Here is a 10,302-nt window from a genome sequence, read left to right as displayed (position 1 = left end):
GTGCCTTAGAATATTTTGGAGTGGGTACAATTATTATATTTGCTATTTTATACAGTGAGCCTGAGACAGAGCAAGTAGGCCACTTGCCCAGACCAGAGCTGGCAAGAGAGAGGTAGGTTTCAAACTCGTAAAGTCTGAATAGAAAACCTAGACTCTTAAACACTAAGTTCCCTGAGGACACCCCAATAGTTATGATCATAACTTTCAAATTGTTGAAGCAATTTTCAGAAAAGAGGTTCTCAGAGCCAAGCAGCACCCATCCCCAGCCCAACCCTCACTCCTGCTCCCTGACTTCATATACTACTATGAATCCAAGTTTGGGTTTAGAGCCTTTGTTTGCTGGGCCTGGTGATACAGTCCTGTGATCCCAGCTGCCCTTAAGGTTGAAGCAAAAGAATTGTAAATTAAATGTCTGATTGAGCTATAGGTCTAGTTCTACACCAGCCTGGGCCACCTCAAAGTTTAGAAAATAAATGAAAGACAGCTGAAGGAAGGAACCACAAACTCAGAATTAGAGAAAGTGAAGGTGTAGTTCTGCCTCTGAACAAGAACGGGCCCTTTCACAGTCTGCCATGTATGAAGGATGGACTCAGGGAGTGCCGACCCTTATTGATGAAATATTTGGTATAGTGAGCTTCTAGAATTTTGGTTTCTTTTAAAATATGCAAAAACATGATAAAAATGTTTCATTTTAATCCCAGGCGTTGGGATGTGGGACTGCTTCAGATTGTCCCTCTCTCTATGTTTCTGTGTCTGTCTTTGTCTCTCTGTCTCTGTCTCTCTGTCTCTGTCTCTGTCTCTGTCTTTCTGTCTCTGTGTCTCTGTCTATGTCTCTGTTTCTCTGTCTCTGTCTCTGTCTCTCTGTCGCTCTCTCTTCTCCTCCTACTTTTTCTATTATCTAGTGATAATAGATAGTGCTCCCATTCTCTGTCTCTGTCTCTCTGTCTATCTCTGTGTCTCTGTCTCTGTCTCTCTCTATCTATCTCTCTCTCCCTCCCTCTCCTTCTCCTGCTCCCTCTCCCTCTCTTCTCCTCCTTTTTCTACTATCTAGTGATAGGGGTGAAATTGGGGAATAAAGGGTGGAAAAGAGATGAACTCACAATGTAACAAAGACCAGCTACAAGAAAAATAATTTGCTACTGACCATCTTACAGAGAGAAGGAGCCATCGCCTTCAGTAATGAACCATTATTGACCCAACAGTCTTCTTAGGGTGGTTCCAATCTATTGCTCACACAGTTGGCTCTGGCTGGCAAAATGGATCATGAAACAAAACCCAAAGCCATGATTCTGGCCAAAAGACTGCTAGGAAGGGAAGGTATTGATAGGGATGAGAGAGGGATGCAAGGGGCCGGGAGCGGGGAGTAATCAGAATGCATCACAGACATGTATGAAATTACCCAATAATAAACTTAATAGAGATTGATGTTAAAATTAATTTAAAATATTATATATGTAGATACATGCTTGAAGGATAGAATGATCATGAACACATATAAGGATCTGGGTTCTATCTCCAGCACTACAAGCAATAAATAAATGCTCTCCTTCCTGCTTACCCAGTGTTTGTTGGTTCAGTAGCCTGGTATAAAGTGTACAGCTGGAGCTCACTGAGTCGTGTTCTACTGAATGCAGAAACAGAAGTGCAGAAGAAGTACGGCACTTTCACTCTCCCAAGTGATGTAGGCCACTCTCTATTGATAGATTTATAAAGTGTAACTGTAAGAGGGCTTAAGCTTCCATTGCTCCTCAATTCAGTTTCACAATGCCCCCTAGAATTTTGTGTTTATCACATGCTGCTGCAGAATGCAGTCACGCCATTACACTTTCTCCTCACATCAGCTTGCAGAGAACGCTTATCACTCTGTGTTTTCACTGTGGTACAGAGGCTTTATCACCTCATTAGCTAGACAGCTTGAGCAGTCCTTCAGGGATGGCATTGTTTCTAATTATTTTCCTGTCAGGGAATGACAAGGAAGCAAGCACACTGATTGTAGAAAGAGAAGCTTCCAGGAGTTGGCTGGAGCCTCCTGAGTCACCAGAGTGATTTTCTCTCATGTGGGGAGAGTGTTGACAAACGGATCCCACTCCCTGCCTCAGAGAGCAAACAGCAACAACAGTGGTCCAACTACTCACTCACTCTCTCTCTCTCTCTCTCTCTCTCTCTCTCTCTCTCTCTCTCCCTCTCTCTCTCTGAGACTTTTAGCTCTAGTGTAGTAGAAGTGGACAGTGGCCTCAGAAATTGAGCTGGTCCACCCTATAATCATGTTCCAGCATCCAGCAAGTAAAGATGACCTTGGGTGAGAGGAGAAAGTAATGGTCTTCACAGGCAAGCAGTTCACTGCCATAAAATCACCTAGAAGTGATTGAAACAACTTTTATGGGCCAGGAGTTCACATGACTTTGAATAGGAGGAAGCCACAGAGACATATTTGTAACTATTCTGCCCCATTTTATGGGCTACAGAAGTAACCTATAAAGGGAAGAATTTTTTTTATATGAACATCACACTAGAAATCCTTGCCAACGCAATATTTAAAGAAGAAAAGTGATTGGATAGGAAGAAATGAGACTTCTGTCAACCATTAAACCATTGTATTAAAGATACAAGCAGATGAGGAAATAGTTCAGTAGCTATGAGCACCCACCAGGCAAGCAAGAGGGCCCAATGTGAGGTGTATTTGAATCCCCAGGATCCACATGGAGCTAGGCAGGCCACGCCTTGGGCAGAGGTGGCAGTGGATCCTGGGCTTGCGGCCTAGCCAGTCTAGATAATCGTGCTCCCTAACAATATGCTTTACAGAATCACTCCACTTGGGCTGGGTCTACGGCTCAGAATGTAGCTCAGTGAGAGTTTGTTTAGCGTTTCTAAGGCTTGGCACCTTCCCAACAGTCTTCAAAATACAAAACCAAACATACTCCACGTGTCACCAGGCCATGACCTCTCTATGCTGTTGACAGGACCTCTCTAGTCTTCCTAGCACTCCAAGTCCTCTAGCAGAGGTGACTCTCTCTTCAGTGCTTATTACACAGTTGGAGTAATTCATGTGTCCTTCCAATGGCTTTTCATTTGTTTACAGAAAGAGTAACCTTGACTATTTTACTTTGAACTCAGACCTCTAAGGGGAGCAGAGTCATCCAATTTCAATGGCACACTAGTGTGCCAATATTAAATATATGCCGTCTTCAATGCACAGATCCCATGTATCACTTCTGTCCCCCATTTTTATGTCCAGCGCCCTTAAAGGCTATAGGTATAACTTATTCTTGTTCTGAGCAAAGAGTTCAGGGGACTGAAATTTGTTCTCTGCTGCCCTCAGTCTAGGCTTCTAGCATCTTCCTGAACACATAGAGATGCTTGACATAGCTAGAAGCAGACCTCCAGTACCTAAATTCCACCCTGGGCTACATATTTAACTTCAGATGTCCCTTTTGGATGAATTTCTACAGTGCTACAATTTCATGGGCTTGCCTAATCCTGCCAAGAGAAAGAGGGGATCCAAAGGACAGGATAACTGCAGCAAACCCACTGTGCATTTTCTTCCTAGCTCTTCCCTACTTCCTGCCTCCCTTCTCTTACTCTTTGCCTTTACCTTGCTTTATAAATGCAGAGATGAGTATCACTGTGATGGAGAGCAGTTTCTGAAAAGCAAACGATAAGATTTTAAAGCGTCTGGTCCAGTCTTACATCTGGTCCAGTCTCAAGGTTCTTCTCTCTGGGGAGGAGACACTGTCACAGCTAATGCTGCAACAGCACTTGCTCTTTGGTGCCTTGGAGGAAGATTTAGAAAACACAAGTGGCGGACAGCTCTGCTGTTCTAAAGGCCAGTAAACATTTCCACAGCAGATTTTACCTAGGACATCTGTATTCCAAATTAAGGATTAACACCAGTTCGTAAGATGCCAAAGATGAAGGATATCTTGGGTTTTCAAAGGTCCAGGTGGCTGGGCAGAACAGCTCCTTGTTCATGATTTTGGAAAGATAGAATATCTGCTTACTCAATTTAATAGCCACGGCTGTGCTCTGGACATGAATTGTGTTCCATTCCCGGAGAAGGGTTTGGCAGCAATGCCCTGCAATAGGGGGAAATAGGTTTCATCTGATGGACGACCTTCTTGGCTTCTTACCATAGGAGTGAGTCCCGTTTTTTTTTTTCTTTCTTTATCTGATGCTTCAAGTCTCAGTTGGGTACCAAAACACCAAAACCACTGTTTGAAATTTTGAGTTTTTATCGACTATTCATAACCAGAAAGGAAACAGCATAGAGCCAAACAGAACACGGAAGTATTTTCAAGTGTACTCCTCCACATTCTTACCATTGAACAGATATTTCTTACAAATATCATCATCACTATGCCCTATGAAATCCATTCTGCCTTCATTTTCTTGTCCAAAATGAAACCCGGTCTAACTGTAAAAATGTTCACAGTCATTGTAAAAGTATATCCAATACAAAATAGCAGAGAATAAAGTAAAATCACATAGCTTTCAGGAAATAATTTGCAATGGAGTGCATTGCATTTACAAAGCTATCCGGTGTTAGCTATGGTTGGCAAAGGATGTGTGGAGGGTGTGGTGGGGCCAGAACACTACTGAGCTGTTCTTCTTCAGAAGAAGCACACGTACATGTTTAGAGAGGAGTGGAAGGGAACAGATTTTGCTACAATGGAGGTTTGAAGATTGGGGTTATGTAGGAGGGCACTAGGAATAGAGCAGACACACAAATCTCATCACAAATTTGGTTGCTGCACAAGTAACACCAGTCATGACAAAAGATTTTCATTTTTGAGAAAGCTTCTTAGAACTGATACTATATTGTCTGTGATGTCTACTCTGAGCTTTGTACAAAGTTTTGAGAGCTTCCCTCCCTGAGCTTTCTGATTTTCTTTTCCTAAGTATATTTATTAAAACCGCTAGATAAAGCCAATGAAATATTGTCAAGTGTGTTTTTCCATATTTGTGCATGTTCATGTGTGTTGTTGCTGAATCAATCACCAGATATAGAAGTTTCTGCTTTAATCTTCAATAGGAAAATGCAAAGTGCTTACAGATTTTTCCAGACTTCTTACCCATAAGACCTCTCTCTGTGTTTAAAAACTTCACAAAAGAGAATATAACATATGGGATATTCACAATAAAGGAACTTACCATGACTATTCTCCAAAAGACCCAACAAGTAGCTGAAAGAGTCAGATGCAGATATGTGCACCCAACCAATGGACAGAAGCTGCTGACCCCTCTGGTTGATTTGAGCAAAAGCTGAAAGAAGCTGAGGAGGAGGGCAACTCTGTAGGAGGACCAGCAGTCACAATTAACCTGGATCACGGAGATCTCTTAGACACTGGATCACCAACAGGCAGCATACACCAGCTGAGATGAGGCCCCCAACACAAATACAGCAGAGAACTCCCAGGTCTGCGTTCAGTCAGAGAAGATGCACCTAACCCTCAAGAGACTGGAGACCCAAGAAGTTTAGATGTTTGGTTGGGTGTGTGGAATGGGGACATTCTTGTGCAGATATGGGGAGGGGGGAGTGCAGAGTGGGGAGGGAGGAGGTGTGGGATGTGGAAACTCTTGGGGGATGGACTGGGAGGGAAATAAAATCTGGAGTGTAAAAATAAATAAAATAAAATAAATTTTGAGTTGTTTTGTGTGTTTGTTCATTTGTTTTGCCCAAACTGGGTAGAGAAACTCTCTATCTGTCTTGTTTTTATCCACAGAAATATTACAATATACAGAAAAGATGAGACAAAAGCCAGGAATTATGTATGTGTTGGTTAGAGGTGGTGGGTCGGGGTGGGGACAAATGTTCACTGAAGCTACAATGGAAGTCTTTCTCTTAGTCACATGGATCAGGGCCCTGTTTACAACTAAGATAGTTCACCCCTAGGATGGCATTCATGTAGGAAGCTAAAGTGGTAGAACACAGTGTTTGAAAATGGATTCTAACTTCTTGGACCCTTCTGAAATAGAATTCAGAGACCCTTTGCTCCTTGTCAAGCCTCATGCATATTGATTTGCAGTTATTCCCAAGTCCAGAGGAACCCACAATGTCCTAGGCTGCTCTCCTGGGGGGAAAATCGTTGATCCATGATAGTTTATTGCAATCCATGGAAGACAGAAGCAAAAATGAACACAGTTACTTAGAAGATTAGGGAAGTGTTTGTTTTTGTTGATCAGCTTTCTTCTTTCCTTCTCTTTAGGAGACCCTGGCTGCTAAGTCACAAGAACCTTAATAAACACATCCATACTGTAGACTGAATCAATTCAAGAGTGTTTGGTCTGTTTGCTGACTGGTTTGATTGCATTGAATTTCCTTCAAAGGTTGGGAGGGGGAACAGTGGCTGATTGCCCAGAATGGATCCTCACTTCTTGCATGAATATTGAATGCTTTGTTTAGGACAAATCTAGTAAAGATTAGTTTTGGAACTCTCTTGAAAGACTTTTTGCCTGCTACTTGCCCCTTGGATAATAGTGTTTGTCACACCAAATCACCATAATAAGGAACATTGCCAATGCTTCTCCTGAGTGAACAGTTGCTTTGGAGCAAAGTTTGCTAGGGTAAATGGCTAAAGTCCTCCTTGCTTCATGTTATTAATAAGTTACCATGTGAGTACTTATGATAGAGATGGTTTCCATTTTGACCTTCCGTTTTGTGCATTTTGCTACTGACACTTGCCAAACAAAACAATATATTTGCTTGCCAAGCAAGCTGGTTTGTTTCTTTGGGATCCCTTCCACCTCAGTGTTCTTTCTTGATTACCCTGATATCAGAGCTTTTAAACTCAGGAGCAAGAATGCCTTACTGGATTGTCCTAAGTCTAGGGCGTACTGTTTTCTAGAGCCCACTGGTCAGCTGACTGTGTACGGTTCCATGCAATGTCTCCTCTACAGAAATAACTAGGTTAGGAAAGAATAAGGAACACAGAATGCCAAGAGACAGGAGGCTTCTGAATAGGAGTCCTGAAGAGTGACTGATCTCAAGATATCAACAAGGAAAGGCACGCCAAAAATCAGGTAAACCATGGGTACACGCACAGTCATCCTAAGAGAGGACAGCACAAAGGCCTATACACCACACTATACAGGACACTGTTATCTGCAGTTCCGTCTTTTATATGAGTTCTCTTGAATGGAGGCAAATATCTCCTTGAGTGACTTGCTAAAATGTAAGAGATTCTTGAGAGAAAGCAAACTTGAATACCTTTTCCTTCTACTTTACTGATTAATAAAGAGTTCTTCTACCTGGGAAATTAATTACCAATGAGAGATCAGCCAGAGCCACAGTCTGGTACATCCCTAACTTCTGCTGAAAATGGATACATTCCAGAACTCCGAGATCTATGCCAAGAGACTGAACTAAACCCAGAAAGCTGTGTACTCAAGTCTTTCTTTGCTTCTGCTGTTAGATTTGAGTATGGATTTTGGTTGTGTTTGCTTGTAGTGCTTGCTTAAGCTAACTGATTTCCTGTTTCTGGTTCTGCATTCTTCCATATGTAGCCCCTATAGTGAGATTGATTTGTTCTTGATGAGGAACATTGAGAAGCAAACTAGGAGTTCAGCACCTGTTCAGCCCGAGCAGCTTTGTGCCTGATTCAAGGACTCTCATGATGACCAAGTACCAAAACAGTAGATTAAGAACACGGCTATGCCTGTGTCTATCTTTCTAAAGGTAAAATACTGGCATGGGAGTTTACCTCTCTCAAGGTTTCTTTCTGCAGAGGATTCTGAGTCTCAGAATTGACAGGCATATTTCCTTGGCTCTCTCTGTCCACAGCTTGAAAGACAACTGGCAGAGGTGAACAGAGTCAAAGGAGACAGGCAGTTGAGCAGACAGGAAGCCTCATGCTGGGATGAAGATGGTGATTTTAAGACCAGATGCCCTTGGATTTCCAGATCCAAGAAACACGGAGTTTATGCAGTGAACAGCTAGGCAAATGCATCTTTGAAATATCCCCTGATAAAAATGAACCCAGAGGTAGTCATTAACCAGAGAGCTATGGGGATCATTCTAATTGTCCTTTTCCACTGAGAAACCATTGGTTTCCCATCTAGGAAGTATTGATCAGAAGCAAGGAAATAACCTAAGCATGGCAGACTACTACAGTGCTAACAGTGATCAGACAATATAGATGCTTTTTGCAGGACCCGAATACAGCAGATTGGAGGGCCTGGACTGCTTAGACCAGGGCACCAAGAACTCAGCTTCAAACACCTTCTCCTGGGAGGCAAGGTGGCTGAAGAAAGACAACTGCCAGAAGGCATCTCAGTGGGGCTAGGTCATTGGCAAATTGGCTCATGTTCAAGTCCACAGACACCCGAAGGAGCAGATACCCAGGACTCTGCTGAAGAATATCTTACCAACTGCCCCAGAATCTTCCACCAACATGCCTGACTTGGGGATGAAGCTAGTACAAACACCAGTAGTGGTCGGGTCCTTCAGACAGGAAAGCAGTTGGGGTACTGCAACTTCCTGAGCTAGGGCCCCCTCAACCCTATATACTGGCCTCTGGGGAAAGGAAGCAAAAGTTCAAACTGTCAGTATTCCAGCAAGAAGTGAACCAGGGATTGCCAAGAACCCTCTCCCAAGAGCCGCCTGGGAATGCTGATGTTTCTCCCTTGACCAACTCCTTCAACCTCAGTTTTCCCCACCTCTTCAGCCACAGTCAGCAAGAAGATCTAGTGTAGCTCCTAGTCATCACATAGGCTGACATGTGGATGTACTTGCTCTCTTGCAGGATATGGAAGATAACTCCTTGAACTTGGTTCTTCCAGGGGACAACTGTAGAATCCCTGTTGCTACTCTGTCAACAAATGTACAAGATGCCCTGCCCTTCTCACAGCCCTTGGTTGGCTGCACACTTAGTGCGTACCACTCTGTACCCAACCAACTGTTATCACACTGAGGTTGAAGGTGCTGAAAGAGTTGTGGACCACCAGACACAATGAACTGGGGCTGGGCTGCAGAACACCAGGAGTAGAACTTGCTTTGTTACTGCTGCTTTACACTTCTTTGAGCTACAGCCTCAGCCTCCAGAACTAAGAGAAGCAGTGGAATCCTAGGAGGATGTGGGAAGTAAAGAAGGCTCTTCAGGAGATGAGGACACTTTTGGTAGGCTAGCAAGTCCAGAATTTGCCTCCAGCACCCATAACTTGCTCTAGACAAAGCAGCCATGTTAGTTACTTGAGCTGCCCTTACCACTGGAGTTGCAGTCTTAGCTTCAGAACCCCTGGAGTCTGTTCCATCCAGGCCCCAGTACTAGGCCCCACCTAGCCCTCTACAAGGCTGGGCTGAGCCACTTTACAAAGCTCTTTAGCTTCTCTACTATGATGCCTCTCAAGAGAAGGCTCTCAAGATGAAGAAGTGGTTGGGTCTAGTATGTTAGTATGTGAGTAGGTTCCATTTCAGAAACCTACTCTGTTGATTATTCCAACAATCTTGGTAGCCTAGACAAGTATTTGCAGCCCCTTCTCAATGACTTGGAGAATGGCTGCACACTTAGTGCGTACCACTCTGTACCCAACCAACTGTTATAACACTGAGGTTGAAGGTGCTGAAAGAGTTGTGGACCACCAGACACAATGCACTGGGGCTGGGCTGCAGAACACCAGGAGTAGAACTTGCTTTGTTACTGCTGCTTTACTACATACTGGCCAAAAGACTGTGAACCTAGAGGTCTTAGAGCTGTTGATGTGAGAGCAGGGACTAGTCACTGATGAAGGCTTGCTGTATGTGTTTGTGGAACAGTAGCTGCTCTTGGAGTACCAGCATCTACTCATCCCTGGTGTACTTAGTGCATTTCTGTCTTCCCTGCCCAGTAGTGGTCAGATTTTAATTACTCTCTTCCTATCTTTGATACCTTGGATCCAGATCATCATCAAGATCCCCTTCTCATGTCCTAGCACCAATAAAGTCTCACAAATGGGGAAGGGGAAAGGGAAAAAACAAGAAAAATGATGTCTGAAAACAGTGCCAATCAGTTTGTTACAGCTTAGCTGTTCTGTCGAAATATCTTATTGTTGTTTGTAGATAAATATGTGTCCAAATGCCAGAAGTCAACATCAACTGTTGACCAACAATCATCTCTATCACCCTCCCTCCTATTTTGAGACAGGATCTCAAATTTTGCAGTTCAGCAAGGTTGGTCAACTAGCTCCAGGGATCCTCCAGTGTCTGTCTCCTTAGTGCCTAGGTATAGGTGCATATGACAATGCCCATCTTTTTATATGAGTACTGGGGATCCAACCTCAAGTCTTCACGTTTAAGTAGTGAGCACCTTACTCACTGAGACATTTCCCCTA

General features: G+C 43.4%; 1 pseudogene; it reads left to right on the top strand.

Moving 5' to 3' along the window:
* The first annotated feature begins 7,878 nt into the window (after window positions 1-7,878).
* Cenpt-ps1 (centromere protein T, pseudogene 1) lies at window positions 7,879-9,822 on the top strand (annotated as a pseudogene).
* Window positions 9,823-10,302: the final 480 nt, after the last annotated feature.

Source organism: Rattus norvegicus, chromosome 1, assembly GCF_036323735.1.
Source record: "Rattus norvegicus strain BN/NHsdMcwi chromosome 1, GRCr8, whole genome shotgun sequence".
Lineage (NCBI taxonomy): Eukaryota > Metazoa > Chordata > Mammalia > Rodentia > Muridae > Rattus > Rattus norvegicus.
Note: the sequence above shows the minus strand (reverse complement) of the source record. Positions and strands in the feature narration are given on the sequence as shown.